General features: G+C 56.2%; 1 protein-coding gene across 8 annotated transcripts in view; it reads left to right on the top strand.

Moving 5' to 3' along the window:
* Positions 1 to 17,375, top strand: part of Kiaa1671 (KIAA1671 ortholog) — a 149,128-nt gene that overhangs the window by 21,061 nt on the left and 110,692 nt on the right. The window contains exon 1 of one of the 8 annotated variants that reach the window (XM_058573595.1): positions 11,743 to 12,282. The exons of the other annotated variants lie outside the window; for them this stretch is intronic. The gene's annotated coding sequence lies outside the window, so the exon portion shown is untranslated. Of the gene's footprint in view, positions 1 to 11,742; positions 12,283 to 17,375 lie in introns of those variants that run through there. 8 annotated transcript variants of the gene reach the window in all.

Here is a 17,375-nt window from a genome sequence, read left to right as displayed (position 1 = left end):
CTTGTGGTCACCCTCCCCCCACTTGTTATTTGAGCACCTGCCGCTGGCCTGGCTCTACCGGGGAGCCAGGGACCAGGCATGGATGGAGGACGAGCACCCCCCCGCGCCCCGCCCTGGGAGCTCCAGCCAGAGCAGGGGTTGGCTCAGTCCTCGTGTAAGGACCAGATAGTGATCCTGGCGCACATCGGGGGGGGGGGGTCCCCGCGCCTTCTGCAGAGACCCCGCCTGCAGGGCTGCCCCCCTCCACCCATTCATTCCATCCCCCCCACCTGCCCCGGCCCCCTTGGCCCTGCCTCCTGGACCTTCTTTCTGGAAATCCCTTTCCCTGGCAGTTGGCACCTTCACAGGCTCCAATGTGACCTCCACCGAGAGCCTCCCCACCCTGCTCTGTCCCAGAGTCCCCTCTGGAACGGTTTCACTCTCACATCGGTGGTGGCTCTGCTGCCCAGATCTGACCCTCCTTAGGCAGACCAGTGGGCACTGTGGTGACGTCCTGTGCCCTATAAGTGCCGGGCATACAGAAGGTGCTTAATTAATCCATAGTTTGGGAGTGACCCGTCCGGCTGAGGTTCCGTGTGGACCTTGCTCCGCCTCCTGCTCTGGGAGCTCAGGCTGTTGTAACCCGGGAGCTGGGCTGCGAGGTCTTCTGGGTGGAAGATTCTGGACTTCAGTGCTGGCCAGGACTGGGGTGGGGGTGGGGAGCCTTAGCCCAAGGCAGCAGTGTGGGAGGAGGGTGACCCCAGCCACAGGAAAGGGAGGGTCCCTGGGTGGGGAAGAAACTATTTGGGCGAGTTCCGAGGCGTAGCAGGAGCTCCAGAGCCCCCTCCCGCCTCTCCCCTGGAGGACACGCCTATTGTCATAGCTGCAGGGTTGGTGCTGGGGGGCGGGCCCTCTGCCAAAGGGGCTCTTGTTTATTTGAGATTTGAACAGAAAAAGGCTGTCCTCAAAACCCCGCTGCACAGACCTCACTGGTGTTTTGGGGTCAGGGCAGAAGATGCAGGGGGTTTTCTGTCTCTCTCTTAAACGTTTCTTTCCTGATGGAACATTATGTTCACCAAACAGCAAGAAGAACAAGGGCCTCCCCGGAGCCCACCACCCCGGGAAGGAGGAACACTGTGAAGGTCGGCAGGGAGCTTTGTGTCTTGGGGAAGCCCTTGTATTTCCTCAAGGTGAATGGTGCCAGTTCTTGTTGTTTTGCTTTTGCAAAACCCAGGCGAAGGCAGCTTCTTTTCACCGAGCACCCAGCCATCAGCTGGGTAAACTTGAGTTCATCAGGGTGTGGAAACAGTTGCAGAAAATGGCCCCAAAGCAGACCCTTATAGTCTGTTTAAGAGATCCCTACTCTTAGGACATTTAGATTATTTCACATGTTGGTCCATGTCTCCAGCCCTGTGTACCTGGGGTCCCCAGCTTACTGCCCTGAGGTTACTCACTCCTTTCTGTTCCTCCCAAAGCCCAGGGCCTCAGGACCTTTGTATACACTGTTCCTTCTCTGTTCCACCATTGACTCTTCTTAACATGATCCTTTTACCCTTATCACAGTTTATTTTCAAACCTTTCTCGGGTTGCTTTTTGAGGTCTGCCTATCTCCCCAACCCAAGACTGTGAGCTACATGGGGGCAGGGGTTTTAGCTGCCTGCCTACCCTCTCTGTTCATTGTCAAACCTCGGTGTGCAGCTCAGGGCCTCTGGAGGGGACAATGAGTGTTAGTTTCATGCCTTGTGAAGTTCATTCTTGGGTTATAAAAACCAGGCTCAGCTTCCTCTGCCTTCTCACTGGTTGACTGGAGTCTGGATAAGTTTATGATTCCCACGCAGAATAAGATTTTAGCCCCCCTCCCCCCAGATAGGAGGCAAAGATGTCTCGGAACACCAGACACCCCCTCCAGTTCCTTCGTGGACATTCCACATACGCGTGGATCTGTACAATGCCAGTGGTTGCCATGGAGACCTGCCGATACTGTTGCCACCATGGTAACAGGGAGATGCTCTTTACTGAGCATGTACTATGTGCTGGGTTCTGTGCAAGCACTGCTGAGCAGAACCCCTGAAGTGCTGTTACCTGCAGGTTCCAGGTGAGGAACTGGCCTGGATAGAAACCCAGGCTGGCTGGTCCTGTCTGAGCCTTTAACCCCCGCCTCTCCCCACCCAGCCATAGTGCAGGCCTCTCTGCGCACAGACAACCTCTCATGCTCCCTGTGACCAGGGCGCACGATCCGGCCAACCCCCATGCCATGCCCAGCCTTGCCTGCCCTGCCGTCCAGGGAGTGTCCACGCTGTCACCCTCTACTGTCCCTAGGCATGTCCTGTACACAGCTCGGCACCCAGACACACCACAGTCCCCACCCACATGGACACCCGGAAACACATTCATGGCGCCCACTCACCCCAGCACCCCTTGCACATGCATGTGTCCTGTGTGTTCACACGGCCAGCTGCTGGGCTGCTCCAGACCCGCCCAGGGTGAGCAGGCCACCTGGAGTGTCCAGCAGGAGAAAGCCACCCAGCCTTGCTCATCCCTGCAGGTGCCCGCCCCGGGGACCCGCCTGCAGGTGGCAGCTTCCACAAGCTGACCCTGGACTCCTGCCGCAGGCTGGTGCCCACCTCCCCTCCTCGTCTGTGGGAAGGTCCGGGGCGCCCCGTAGCCAGGGGATGGGGTCCCTGGGCCAAGGTCACAGCCAGGCCAGAGGCTCCCCTGGACCCCAGTCACTGGATGCCCTCAGGCCTCTTTGGAGGACCCGCCCTCCTCCTGGGGGTCACTGGCTTCTTTCCTGCTTGTCCTGCCAAGAGCTTAAGCCCCTTGGGGCTCTGGAATGTGACAGGATGTGTGGCCGCAGACAGGCCCCAGCTCCTCCTTTCTCCAGAGTGTTGAGGAGCAGCCACCCTGCAGCCCCAGTGACGGTGACAGTGACGGTGAGGAAGGGAGGGGACGAGCTGCTGGCAGAGTCCACTCTACAGCCTGGTAGTGGTGGAGGGAGGTTTCCCAGGCTCCCCTGGTCCCCATGTCCTTCTGCCCCGTCCTGGTCAGGGCCGGCCTGGTGGCCCCTCCCTCTCAGAGCTGCAGGACATGATTCCTGCCTGTCCCACCCGGGGCAGAGCTGGCCGTGTCCCAGGGCAGCGTTGGGGATACTGTCTGGGGTGTGGGGATGTTGCCTGTGGGGGAGGGGGGGCCGGGGCGCCTGCCCTCTTGGTGTCCGGTGGCCCCTCGAGAGCTGGCTTCTTTTGCCTGTGTCCCCATGAGACCCTAACCCTAAGGAGCCTTAGCTTGGTGGGGTGTGTAGGCGCTGGGCTTTTCCTGGGGAAGGGGGTCAGTCTTGGATGGAGGGAACACACCTACTGCGTGCTTTTAAAGCTCTGTCACCGCTGTCGTCTGTAAGCTTCGGACGTCTTCCCCTGCTGGGCCTGGCTTGGTCACAGCCACGTCCCTGGTTCCTAGTACAGGACCTGGCATATCGTAGGACATCAAGAAAAATTGGGTCTGTCTATAAACAATGGCAAGCTCTTTCCATGTGCCTCGTCAGCACCTGTCTCAACTCCTTTGCAAAACAGTGGGATTCTAACCCACTCGACAGGGGAGGAGACCAAGGCTCAGACAGTCAGGAAACCTCCCAGCTCAAGAGCAGGCCTTGGATTTGTGGGCGTCGGTGGACCCTAGCTGAGCTCCGGCACAACGCCCCTCCTCCACCTGCCCCGGCCAGCAGTTCTCACCTGGTGCGGGGCCAGGCCTGAGCAGGTCCACAGGGGACATGCCCGCCCGCCCGGGAAGAGAGCGGCTGCGGGAGGCCCCTGGCAGGTGGACAGCAGCTCCACCCTCTCCTGCCACGGGGAGGGGGAGCGCCCCATGCACCCCCTGAGCTGCCCACTCTCCAGTCGCAGCCCTGCCACTTTCCACTCCAGGGACATACAGATATTTCTGCTCCCTGCATGTTCATGCTCTTTTCTGCCTCTCTTTTTAGGGAATATTGGGGATTGAACTCAGGGGCACTCTACCCCTGAGCCCTGTCCCCAGCCCTGTTCTGTGTTTTATTTAGAGATAGGGCCTCTCTGAGCTGCCCAGGGCCTCGCTGTTGCTGAGGCTGGCTTTGAACTCGAGATCCTCCTGCCTCAGCCTCCCCAGCTGCTGGGATGACAGGCGTGGGCCACTGCACCTGGCAACCTTTTCTTCCTGACCTCATGATTTTCCCTTGGCCAGCTCCCTCCAGTCTTCTAGGTCATATGGCGGAAAGGTCACTTCCCCCAGGAAGCCTTCCAGGATCACCTAAAGTGAAGGGCCCCAGCTTGACTCATCACAGACTTGGTCCCCTTGCCTCCCTGGTCACCTGAGGCCACTTTTATCTTGGTGCCTTGGCATATCCTTTGCCTGAGTCCCCCCCACTCCATAAATGCCACCTAAATAGGGACCTTCATCATCAAAGATGAGGTCAAGCACACAGTAGGTCCATCAGCCTTTTGGGTAAACTGGTGGAAGAGCTGCTTTTTAAGCTGCAGAGGTGGAGACAGCTCGGTGTCCTTTTGGTGCGTGGCCTGCAGACCCTGCTTGGTGGGGGGTGCCTGGGGAGACCCGCGTTCCGAGCCCGTCCATCCCTGTGAGTCAGAGCTTCCAGGAAAGAGGTGTCACAGGCGGGCTCCCCCAAAGCTCAGCCGAGTCAGGACACCAGGGCGGGTGGCTTATCGGTGTGAATGCACCACCAGTGTGCGCTGAGGAGCAGGTCACCTCTGGGAGCCCCTGGGGCTGGCCCAGGTGGGGAACCTCTGGGGTGAGTGTGGGACGTGCCTGTGAACGCCCCACGGGGCGCTGGGAGCTGGGTCTTTATCACCAGCAGCAGAGACAGTCACCCTCGGGCACAGAGGTCGTGGCCAGGGCCAGGAGCCTTTGCCAGGACAAGGGCGAGCTCTTCCCAGGGTGACTGATTCGCACGGCTGCCACACCCTGGCGAGGGCCTGGCAGGCTGCAGGCAGCAGGCAGGGGGCAGCCGTGGCCCAGAGCCCAGAGGCCGTGACGGGGAAGTGGCCTCTTGCAAGAAAGTGTTTCTAAGGACAGAAGAAGATCCAGGGTCCACAGAGGGCATTTTCTTGGGGTCTCCTTCTGAGGATGAATTTTATAATGGCCTGAGGTTCTGGCTACTGAGCGCCTGCTGTATACACTCCAGGCCTCCTTACTCCATTTGGGGCTGGGTAGGGGGTGGAGGACGAACCTCCCCCAGCCCCACTGGATTTCCCGTCCCTTTTCCTGCTCCTGGGCTGAAGTTGGAGGACCTAACTGCAGGTTCCTGGCTCCTCCATCTCTAAATTATTAACTATAAAACTGCTGGTGAGATTGCTAATGGACACCACCCCCCCCCACCCCCCCACCCCACCCCCTGTGACCATCAGCATCATGCTGAGAACTTTGAATTGGTGAGCTCACTTAATCTGCAACTGAAACATGCTAAGCATGGTTTCATTTTACAGATGAGGAAGGCAGGGCTCAGAGAAGTCAAATGAGTTGCCTAAGGTCACACAGCAGTGGGGTGGAAATGGTTAACTCTGAAAGTCCAAGCTCTGAACAGTCATACAGAGGGACACAGATAGGAGGAGACCAGGGGCTCCTGGCCACCAGTCCTGTGTGTCATCCCCTCAACCCTGGCATCCCCTGAGCTCTTAATAACTGGCTATTATGCTGGGCAAAATGAGGCTCTGGGAGGACATAGAGCAGGTGGTGTTCATCTGAGGTCAGGTGTCTAACTGAATTTAGGAGCAGGGACAGCGTTTTCGGTAGCAGGCTGGACAGACGCTCCAGGGGCGAGCTTGCGTGGGCTTATCAGGGACCTAGCCTGTCTGTGGCCACTGGGAGCTGCCCGTGAGGCAGGCCATGTCCCCAGAGGCTCTCTCTGCACTTTGGGATGCTCCGGGCTTTGCGGTTGTTGGCTGGGAGCGGGATGCTTCGCTCGGACCCTGCCGGACCCTGCCGTGGACTTAGAGCCGCAGCAAGAGCCCGCTGTGGGTCCAACTCTCGGGTCCCGCAGGCCCTTGGCCAGAGCAGGCGCCCAGCTGAGGCCCCCTCAGCCCCACCCCGGGGCTCTCCGGTGGCTGTGGAGCCCTGTCCTAGCTGTGCTTTAATCCGTTTTGGTTTCTTTTCCTGTGTTTATTGATCACGCGGAGAATTTTTTCCTCTGTGGACGAAGTGCCCCTCAAGTATTTTGTCTTTAAAACAAAAGTGAAGTCATCCTTTTCTCATGATTTAGATTTCTGTGCAGGTTCTGGGTGGAATCCTCTGTGGAACAAACACGTGCCCGTGAACCTCTAGACCTGTGCACGTGTTTATGAAAACATATTTTAAAAAATTAGTCGTTCTTTCTAGATGTACGTGAAGGCAGAGTGTGTTTTTCATATATCATATGCACAGGGAGTCTAACCTCCCATTCTTGTGGTTGGGCATGATGTGGAGTCTCACTGTCGTGTGTTCACAGAGGAACAAGGAAAGTTATGCCAAGTCATTCCACTGTCTTCCCCATTCCCATCCCCCTCCCTCCCTTCATTCCTCTTTGTCTGAGTGACTTCTGTTCTTCCCTCCCCCCTTGTTGTGAATTAGCATCCACATATCAGAGAGAATGTTCAACCTTTGGTTCTTTGGGATTGGCTTATTTCACTTAGCACGATAGTCTCCAGTTCCATCCATTTACCAGCAAAACCCACAGTCATTCTTTTTAATGGCTGAGTAATATTCCATTGTGCACATGTACCACATTTTCTTTATCCATTCCTCTGCTGAAGGGCACCTAGGTTGGTTCCACCGTTTGCTATCGTGAATTGTGCTGCTATAAACATTGATGTGGCTGTGTCCCTGTAGTAGGCTGTTTTTAAGTCCTTTCAGTACAAACTGAGGAGTGGGATAGCTGGGTCAAATGGGGGTTCCATTCCAACTTGAAACCACCTTTGAATCCCGTCTGAGGCCTGCTTTTCACCCGACATCTTCTGATGAACAGAAGTTTACTTAGGATCCAGTTGTCCCATGTTTTCTTCTGGACACTGGCTCCTTTGCCCTCACGGGGGGCAGTTCACTCTTGATCCACAGTGGACACAGCCAGGGAGAGGCAGCTGGGTCCTGCAGGCGGGTGAGGGTGGTGGTCTGCCTTGGGGTCATCAGCCTGGGGTCTGCAAAGTGTTTCACACGGAAACTGCAGAATCAGAAACTGCTTTTTTTCGCTGCATGAAATTCAGATGTTATAACTAAGCAAAATGATCTTAAAATGCCTTCCGCCACTCGGAGGTAACTTTTGCCAGCATTTTCCTATGCGGGATCTTCTGGCACCTTCTCTGGGCACCGGGTGCCCTCCTCTCTGTCAGCTCGTCCACAGGCCTCTCTGTAGGACAGGAAGTGGGCCTCTGTGCACACTGGACCTAAACGTTTGAAAGCTGAACTGTTACTTGTTTATCTGGCCTCATAGCACACTTGCAAACTCCAATGTGGGTCATTCCCAGAGCGGGGACAGAGAGACAGTGTCCCCTGTCCTTCTGACCTCCCCATCCCTGAGCAGACCAACCTGGAACTTGTCTTCTAATTGAATTTGAATCTTTTCCCTGAAAACCTTTGCAACTGCCTTGACCTCCGAGTGTGAAAGGTCCTTTTGTCATCACGGCAGCCCTCTGTCCCTCAGAGAGCCCTGCCAGCCTCCTCAGGGGTGGAGAGGCAGCCTCAGTCAGGACAGTGACCGGTGACCCTAGCCGGGCCCTGGGATAGCGACATTTCTAGTGCCCCGCAGGCCAGTGATTAAAGATGACATCAGGGCAGGGTTGGTGCTTGGGAGCTCCACGTCCCTCAGTCTGGACCACAAATGGTCTGCGCCTGTCACTGAGGCTTTGTCCCTGGGAGCCGTCATTAAGCAGAACCTTCTTTAAGCCCAGGGCTTCTGCTTTACCCCCGTCATGGTGTTCCCTGCATTTAAGGCAGAGGAACAAGAGGTCAAAATGAACCGTCCCCGATGACCTGAGAGGTCACGCCCAGCTGCTGGCCGAGGGGTAATTAGTGGTCAAGTGAAATGCGCCTGGCGGGCGGGACAGCCCGCCACGTCTGCCCTGTCGGGATGGAGGTCAGACCCCTTCCTGCCCTTGCTACTTGCTGTCCTGAGCCTGGTGGGGGGTGTGGGGGGCTGTTCCCTGGGGTGGCCTTCTGCTCCAGGGCTGCACCTGCCTGTCCTACCAGCAGAGCGGCACCCTCTCTAGACGTCAGCTCCACTGCCCCTCAGGGGCTCTGTGTTTTGGTCCCAGCTGGGACACATGGCAACTGTAACTGCAAAGGTGGCAGAGAAAGCCAGCATCCGGCTTAGAAAGGGATGTCCCTGAGCCCCTCTGTCTACACCGTGGCTCCAGATCCACATTCTTCTCGCTTCCCTGAGGGCTTCCTTGTTCAAATTAAATGAAAGAAAGAAAGAATCAGGGAAAAAAAAAAAACAAAAACCAGCACAGACTTTTACCATGGCGACGTGACCCTTGGGTAAGACCTTGCTTTTCAATTTTTCACTTTTTTTTTTCCTTTTTTTGGTCCTGGGGTCTGAACCCAGGGGCCCTAGAGCACTGAGCCCCACCCCCAGCCCTATTCTGTATTTTATTTAGAGACTCCCTGAGCTGTGGCTGAGGCTGGCCTTGAACTCAGGATCCTCCTGCCTCAGCCTCCTGAGCTGCAGGGGTGACAGGTGTGGGCCACGGCGCCCAGCAGCGTTTTGCGTTTCAGTAGTTAAATAGACGTATTTTAAAAGGAACCTTCCCAAACAATCTCCATTATAAACAGAAAACCAATGTCATTGCCTTAAATAGAAAATAACAGTAAAAATTAAACACAAAGAAAAGAAAATGACAGTTTTCATCCTCAGCTGCAGCAGCCGTGGCCTAACCGGGGCTCGCTCTGTGCTAAACTGGAGATGAGCAGATAATGGAGATGTGCATCAAACCCCAGCGGCACCAGGCAGAGCTGTCTGGGGGACTTCCCAGGAAACAGGGAGAATCAGAAAGGAAGCAGCTTCCTTTGAATGGTGTCATTTAAGACTCTTGCACTGTCATCTGAGACCATCTAGTGCCCCAAGTGGTCCCCTCCAGCTTCTGCAGAACTCGTGCAGCCTGCCCCCCCTTTCCCCACCCAGCAGCGGACCTCCAGTGTGTCCTATGTTCTGGGAAGCCGTCTGTGCCCAGGGGGGGGGCTTCAGTGGGCGTGTCAGCCTTGCAAAGGTGCAGCCCGGGCTCAGCGTGGACACGAGGCTTTCTGATCAGGTCATCCGAGAGCTGGAAGTCACTTTGGTTTGGGAAATCTGCACAGGCTTCTGGGAAGAGGTGTCATTTAAATTAAACTCTCTTGAATGTCCTTTTGTCCTTCTTCCTAGACCCATTTGAGAATCTGGGGTGAGACCTGGCCTTCAGTATAGACCAGGTTAGTTTTCTGGGGGGACCTTGAACACCTTGCCCAAGGAATGGACAGTGGGAGCCACTGATGGTTTCAGAGCTGGGGAATGCCCTGCTCCACCCTGCTAGGACCGGGGCATTGTGCACAGGCAGCTCTTGGACCAGCATCCGCTAATTCCTTCAGAAATGTTCTTGGACTTGTTACTTTTTGTGAAAGGCAACATGGACTTCTCAGGCTCCCTAAAGACAGTGCATCTCGCTCATGTCTTTTTCTGAGTCTGGCGTTAGGCTGTGCCTTGTTCACTGGAGCTCAGGGGCTGTTTCCTCTGCTCTGAACCCCGATTCTGGGGCTGGGCCCCATCTTCCAAAGCCAGGCCAGCCACCGCCTCTGGGCAGCTGTTGGAACTGTCCTTGGAAACCTAGTCAGGTGTGTGGTGATCTAGCCATCAAGCAGAGCCAGAAGACTCCGGGTGAGGGGCAAGGCCACCAGGAACTCTGCACATTTTACAGGGCCTGTCCCAGGGCAGAAGTGAAGAGCCCTGACGGCGCACTTGGCTCGAGTCAGCAGGGGAAGTTCCCTTGGGTGGGATTCTGCATGTCCCCGGAGCTCTGGAAAAGGCGTGCACCCTGTGACCAGCCAGCCTGCGGCTAGGCAGGATGTATCTTGGGAAAATCATCGCACGAGGCTTTGCTTGCAGTGTTGGTTTCAATGGTCAGTGATTGGAGGGTGGGCCATTAGTTGACATCCAGGGGCGAGGGATGAGTGACCTAAGGGTGAGGCGCTTTAATAGAGCAATACCACAAAAGTGCTGGTATCCGAAGTAGAGGGTGCATAGCTAGCTCTCCAGATGAGAGACGCCATGAAATGAAACCACAATTTAAAAAATGTCTAGCCAGGTGCAGTGGCCCACGCCTGTCATCCCAGCAGCTCAGGAGGCTGAGGCAGGAGGATCTCGAGTTCAAAGCCAGCCTCAGCAACAGTGAGGCCCTAAGCAACTCAGTGAGACCCTGTCTCTAAACACAAAATAGGGCTGGGGGTGGGGCTCAGTGGCCGAGGGCCCCTAAGTTCAATCCCTGGTACCTCCCCCCCCCAAAAAAAATATCTAAATAGTGTGCAAGATTTGATTTCATTCCAGTTTTAAGTGAAATTCTCCACGTAGGGAATGAAAGCCCCATGATGACTGGCTGCTTGTCACAGAGCTGACCGTGGCTGCTGGCGCTGACAGCAGGGTTTGGGACCATTAGAAACATTTGCTCTTCTGTGGTTTTGAATCTTTCTGCAGTTCTCATGTGGAGCACGGAGGAGGGTGGGGCGCTGCCAGAGGACAAACTGAAGACAGGGGCTGGACGAGGCCCAGGATTGATTGGCATCCCTCCAGGTCTGGGGTGCAGGCCTGCCTCAGCAAGAAGCTGGGTGGGGAGCGTGCTTGGCAACACAGCACCTGTTTGGGAAGCCCCTTATTTCTGTTTTGCATATGAGGACCCCCTAGCCTGCTGAGATTCTCTACTGTAATGAAATCTTGGAGACTTGTGGGGACTCTTCCTAAGTGTCAATAGGTTTTTTGGTACCAGGGATTGAACTCAGGGGCTCTCAACCACATCCCCAGCCTTATTTTGTATTTTATTTACAGACAGGGTTCTCCCTGAGTTGTTTAGGGCCTCCATAAATTGCTGAGGCTGGCCTTGAACTCGCGATCCTCCCACCTCAGCCTCCCAAGCATGGGATGACAGGCGTGGGCCAACCACTCCCAGCTCAATAGAGTTTTTTCAGCTTACTTTGGTTACGTTTCCGGTCTCTTAAAACGTTTGCTTAACTTTTCCACCTTCTGCAAGTCCCAATTCCTGTGGCTTCTTTAGTGTTGAGCTGATGCGCTCTCAGCTCTCCACTTTTTTGTGTGCAGACATTCTTTTTAGGTGTATTAAGCAAACAAAAACAATTCAAAAAAGAAGTGAAGAAGAAAAACGAGGAGGCCCCCAGGTCCTTGGAGAGCCAGGCTTTCAGGGTCTCCGCTTTCCACAGTGTAGAGCAGGGCCACAGACTTTCTTTGTATAGTAAATAGCGCAGACCACCTGGGCCCTATGGACTCTGTGACAGCAACTTAACCCTGTCACTAACACAGAGCCCCGCACTGAATGGCCCTTGGAAGGGGCCACAACCATAGTCATCAATGGGTGTGGCTGTTGCCAATAAAACTTTATTGACCAAACAGCCGGTGGGTTGGGTTCTTCCTGGGGCTGTAGCTTCCCGAAGGATCTAGAGGAAAAACAGGGGGAAGAAGCAGCTTGATTAATGGCTCTGGCCAGTGGTCCCCCTGTCCCAAAATAGCACAAATTGTAGGAAGGAACAGGCCGGAGAATTGAAAAGGCGGATGTTAGGCGGAGGGGAAAGCTGTCCTGACCTTCCCCTGCAGGTCAGCGGTGGCCCCTGGCTGCGGGGTCTGGGCGGCAGCTGGGATCCCGCTCTGAGGCTCCCAAAGGCAGATGGGCCCCTTCGAGGCTCCGAGAAGTTTCTGGAAGAGCTGGCTTGCCATCGCAGAACCCAAACCCTGTCCCGACCGCAGAACTCCCTTTGGGTGTGTCCCCCTCCCCCTGCAGGAGTGTCCAGGGGCCTGGGAGGGGCCCTCCAGCTGGGTGCCAGGTGGACTGGACTGTGGCGCAGGCGACGCCCGAAGGCCCAGCCGTGCCGAGGCGGCTGTCACAGGACAGGGACGCGCCCTGGGAGGTGCTCACTGCGCCTGTCCAGCAGCGCGACGGTCCTCTGCAGCCCCCCAGCCCTGCGCTGAGCAGCGACGGCTTTTCAGGAGGCTCGGGGGCTCGGAATCCAGGAAGTCCTGGTGCCCGGGGAGGGGCCCGCGGCCGGGAGCCTCGGTGGCGCCAGGTCCCAGTGCACGCTCCTCTCAGCGACAGGCAGGTCAGTGTCCCCTCTCGCCCGCGCAGCCTCTCATATCTGAGGCCCAGAGGGAGGCAGGGCTGGCTTTGCTCGTGCAGGGAAGTGCCCGGCGCGGCCCGAGCGCTGGGTCTGCAGGTCTGGCCTCGGAAGAGGGAGGCGCTGCGACCTCAGGAGCGGATCCATCCGCAGCGACAGAAGCCGGATCAGTGGCTGCCAGGGCTGGTGGGGGCGAGGGCTCGGCCTCCCACTGACGTGGGAGATGCCTTCCCAATTGGAAGCTGGAGGGCCGTGGTAGTTGTGCAGCTCAGAGGGGCAGTGCTCAGGGCTCTCCGACTTAACGATGTCTCCCCTTTACGATGGCGATGGCGCGGGAGCTGCGCCAGGGCATCGGTAGAATCTGCGTTCGGAATTCTGGGTGTTTGCTCCTCACCTGGGCCTCAGGTGTGCTGTGTGATGTTCCTTCTGAGCGCGAAGTGGCTCCTGGGCCAAAGCATCACAAGGGGGAACAGCACGTGCACTCCGGAGTGCCCAGTGTATTCAGCCCAGAACCGAGGCGCACGCCTCTCCTCCCAGCGGCTTGAGAGGCTGAGGCAGGAGGATTGCCCATTGAAGGCCAGCCTCAGCGATTTAGCAAGCCTCTTATCTCCGAATTAAAAAAAAAAAAAGACTGGGGATGAAGCTCAGTGATGGAGCACCCCTGGGGTCGATTCCCAGTACAATCTGTCAATCAATCAAATCCAAATAAAAAGAAATCTTTGTGCTAGATGGCTTTGCCCCATTGTGTGCTCTCCTAAGTGACCTGAGTGCGTTTAAGGTGGGTCAGCCTAGGTTGTCCGGTAGGTTAGTGGTATTAAGTGCATTTTGGACAACAGTATTTTCAACTTAAGGATGGATTCACTGGGACATGTCACCATAAGCCCAGGAACATCCACACTGTGAGTTTAGTGACCACCGCGGCATTGTGAGACCTGGAGGTTCTTGAGAATGAATGGGTAGGACCAGATGAACAGGGGTGTGTGGGCACCCTGGCCAATGCCACCCTGTGCAGACTCTCCTCCTCCTTCAGCCTCCTGTGTCACTGGGAAGACAGGCGTGCACCACTGAGCCCGGCTAGTATTTGTTCTTTTGTGATCCATGTGTCTCACATTATGTCCTTGTGGTTTGTCCATGTTGGAGCAGCTGTCAGAATTTCTTTCTTTTTTAGAGCTGTATAATATTCCACTGTGTGAGTATTCCCCATTTGGCTCATCTGTCTGTTTGAGGTGGACAGTTGGGTTGTGTCCACCTGCAGGCTGTTGTGATGATGCTTGAACATCGGTTTACAAACACCTGTTCAAATGCCTGTGTCCACTTCTTTTGGATATGTGCCTAGGGGTGGCATTTCTAGATCCTATGAGTGTTTTGGGGGGATTCCCATACTGTTTCCACGGCGACTCTGCCATTTTACACCCCCACAGCAATATATAAGGTCCCAGTTTCTCCACATCCCGGTCTGCATTTCTTCTCCTTTCTCTTTTCACAATAGCCACCCCACGGGTGTGACATGCCCTTTACCTGTGAATGTCATAAAAAGCAGTGATTCTAGTGACGCTCAAGTGGACTTTGGAAACCTGACCGGGAAGGAGGGTGGGGACCAGAGTGCCAGCCGCCTGCAAGCAGGCACGCCCTCCTCCGTCTCTTCTCCTCACCTGTGAAACGGGGGTCACAGCAGGACCGGCCACCGGGGCTGTTGAAGGGCCAGGGTGGAGTAATTCCTGGGAGACACCCAGCAGAGTGCTGGCACCGTCTGGGCCCCGAGATCACAGCTGTTTTGACTCTAAGCACGTTGTTTTCATTCTGGTTTCATGTGTTTTGTTTGTGGGTTTTGAGATGGCGTCCCACTGTGCTGCCTGGGCTGGCCTCTATCCTCTATCTTCGATCCTCCTGCCTTAGCCTCCTGAATGGCTGGGACCACAGGTGTGGGCCATGGCGCTGGGCCGCACCTCAGCATTTTGATTGCCCCCCCCCAGTGTGACTGTGACATTTGCCTCTCCTGGAGAATGGGCGCTGTTCCTGTGGTTCTCACCCATCTTTGCTGACCCCAAACCAAGGACTTGCAGGGTGAGGGCTTCGCGGGGCCCTGATGGTGCCCAGGCTGGCTGGGGCTGGGGTGGACTGGTCTGCCTGCGGCCCTGGAGACGTTTCAGGAGGGTTGTGAGTCAAAATTACTTCCAGTAGGTGTCCTCAGGGGGACAGGGGACCACAGTGCCCTGCAGGTAAGGTACCTTTTCTTTCTGGTGACTTCCTAGGATGACTTTCTAGTGACAGGGTCACAGAGTTGAAAGTAGACAGGGTTTAGAGGGATGAGGTGCACGGGGAGCCTCCCCACTCCTGTGATGGGGGCTGGTGGTCTCTCCGGGCCAGTGCTCATGTGGGAATGGCACCTGGATTTTTTTAGTACCAAGAATTGAACCCAGGGCCCTCGACCCCTGAGCCCCATCCCAGCTCTATTCTGTATTTATTTAGAGACAGGGTCTCACTGAGCTGCTTAGGGCCTCGCCATTGCTGAGGCTGGCTTTGAACTCGCGATCCTCCTGCGTCAGCCTCCCAAGCCACTGGGATGACAGGTCAGGAGAGGCTTCCTGGAGGGGGCATGGAGGAGGAGGGGATCATGGGTACACAGAGATGAGTAGGCAGCTAGAGGAAAAGGGTGCTTCCTGCTGCCTGCCTGGGCATCACTTCAAAGTGGGAGAGTGTGTGTGAGAGACAGAGGGGGGCAGCCTCCATTGTAGGTGAGGCTGGTGGGAGATAGAGGGTCAGATCCGGGGCCTTGGGGAGGACTCAGGTCTCCACCCAGGGGCAGTGGGAGACGGGTGGGCTTTGAGCTGGGGGTGACGTCCCAACCCTTGCATGTTAGGGGAGGCCCAGCTAAGGGAACCAAGGGCTATACTGAGGCTGACTCCAGAAGTTCCTTCTCCGTGACGCCCTCCCCGGCCACCAAGGCGTCCCCTTCGCATAGTCACCAACATTCTTCACACTGTGATCAAGTGTTTTGTTCACTGCTGTCTCTGTGTTCAGGGCTTTCTGCGTGTGGGGTTCACTGCTGCATCCCCAGCACCTGGCACAGAGTAGGTGCTCATTCACAGGGCATTGGAATGGATGAATGAATGGTTGGATGGATGGATGGAGAGATGAGCTAGGGCTGCAGCCACGGGGAGAGGGGCAGGGGACGCGTGCGCTCCAGTGACATCTGACATTTCGGCTGGGCCCTGTGCATCTGGGGCCCGTGGGTGGACAGATCTAGGGTGTTCCGCGCCCAGCTCCTCCTGGAGGACGCCAGCTGCACTCTGCCAGTCTGCTCCTGGCCTGTTGCACGGTGCGCGTCACGGGACGGGTCTGCAGATTCAGGGGCCAAGGTCATGTTCCGGGAGACGCTGAAAGGTGTCAGGACCGGCCCACGCCCCGCACCAGATGGTGGCCTTCCCGGGAAGCAGCCGCAGCCAGAGAGCTGCTGAGCTCCCAGAGCGGCTGGCGCGTGTGACTGCGGAGAAGCGTCCACAGCCGCGGGAATGAGTCAGGGCCTCCGAATCCGAATCCCGGGTAAGAGCTGTTTGGTTCTGAATGGGAGCGTCCCTCTCACCTGTCCCCAGGGGACTGAGACCCGTGGCTGCTCCTGGCACTGGGACATAGAGCCCAACGCCTCGGGAGGCAGCCTGTGCCCCGAGTGTCAGGGATGAGGGTTTGGGATGGTCCCCTGTGGTTCCTGCACCTGTTGCTCAGTGACTCCCTCCGCAGACAGCTTGTCACGGGAAGGGGGGGTGTCTCAAGCTTTGCAAATGAACCCAGGGACATCAAACCTGAGGATTCTTCAGGTGGACCCTCAGCAGAGAAATGCCCACTGCTGTGGTCTCAGCGGGGGTCAGGCTGAGGTCCTCTCTGTCCTGGTCGCCCACAGCCTGCTGACCCCCGGGGGGATGCTTTGCTGTCTGTCTGCCCCACACTGACCTCTGTGACAGTGAGTGTGCATGATCAGTGTGTAACGTGCACACCACACACACTCAACCAGGTCTGGCTCAGGCGGGTTCCCCCTTGGAGCTCTTGGTCACCTGACTTTGTCTGCAGCTTCACTAAGGCATTTGGAAGGAGCCAGCGAGGCCACCCAGGAATAAATAGCAGCCGGCTTGGGTGCGAGTGGGCTTCCAGAACGTCTTGGAAGAGACGAGCGTCTTTGAAATCAGGCTAACATATGCGATGCATTTAAAGTAAGGTCTGAAGACACAGCCTTAAACGAGCGCCTCGCGTTTTATGACAGGTTGAGGGAAAACCTGAGCTCTCTGGGTCTCAGGGGTCGCCAGGACTTCCGACTGTTATTCCGTGGTCTGCGGTGGTTTGCGGTCCTGCTCTCCTCGGATTGATTCATTGGTTCCTCGATCGTGTAGCTTCCTTTGCAGACCAGGGCGTCCCCCAGGGCTTAGCTGAAGCGCGGGTCCTGCCCTAGGAAGTGTGCCTGCCGAGCTGAGAGGAGTCCTGCTCAGCCTCTGAAGGTCTGTGGTGACCTTGAACCTGTACCACAGGCTGGCTCCAGGTTGGAGGTAGACAGAGAAGTCTGAGCTGTGGCTGGAGCCTATAGCCATGTGTGGGGAAGAAGGGTCCCCAGGTAATAGGCACAGCATGTGCAAAGGCCCTGAGGAAGCATGTGAGGACCTCTGAGGGGTGACCCGTTCAGCCGCAGGTCAAGCCACAGCTGTGTGATAATAAACAAGCTGGGTGACCTCTCTGGGCCCTTTCCTTTCAAATGCAGAATGCAAATGCAGAACAGAAGGAAGAGCTCCCAATTGAAGTTGGGGGTATTGTCTGGGACCACCATTCCAGATCTAGGCAGCTCATTCTCTTCCTCCTTTGTTTCCTCATGAGCTGTTATAAAGGAGGACATTATGACCCTAGTGTTGCAATTGCATGTGTGTGTGTGTGTGTGTTACATAAGGCTGTGAGTTCCATGGTTGCAGGGTAGTTCTTCTTACACTTAGTAGGTGCTCAGTAAACACGGGGGATTCTTATTGTCTCCTGCGCACACATGGATATATAAGGCTAACAAACTGAAAACCGGGAAGGAGTGTGTTCTAGACGCTGGAGGA

Source organism: Marmota monax, unplaced genomic scaffold (assembly GCF_021218885.2).
Source record: "Marmota monax isolate L192 unplaced genomic scaffold, Marmota_monax_Labrador192_F-V1.1 WCK01_AAM20220418_F8-fsc00177, whole genome shotgun sequence".
In the NCBI taxonomy this organism is placed as follows: Eukaryota; Metazoa; Chordata; class Mammalia; order Rodentia; family Sciuridae; genus Marmota; species Marmota monax.
Note: the sequence above shows the minus strand (reverse complement) of the source record. Positions and strands in the feature narration are given on the sequence as shown.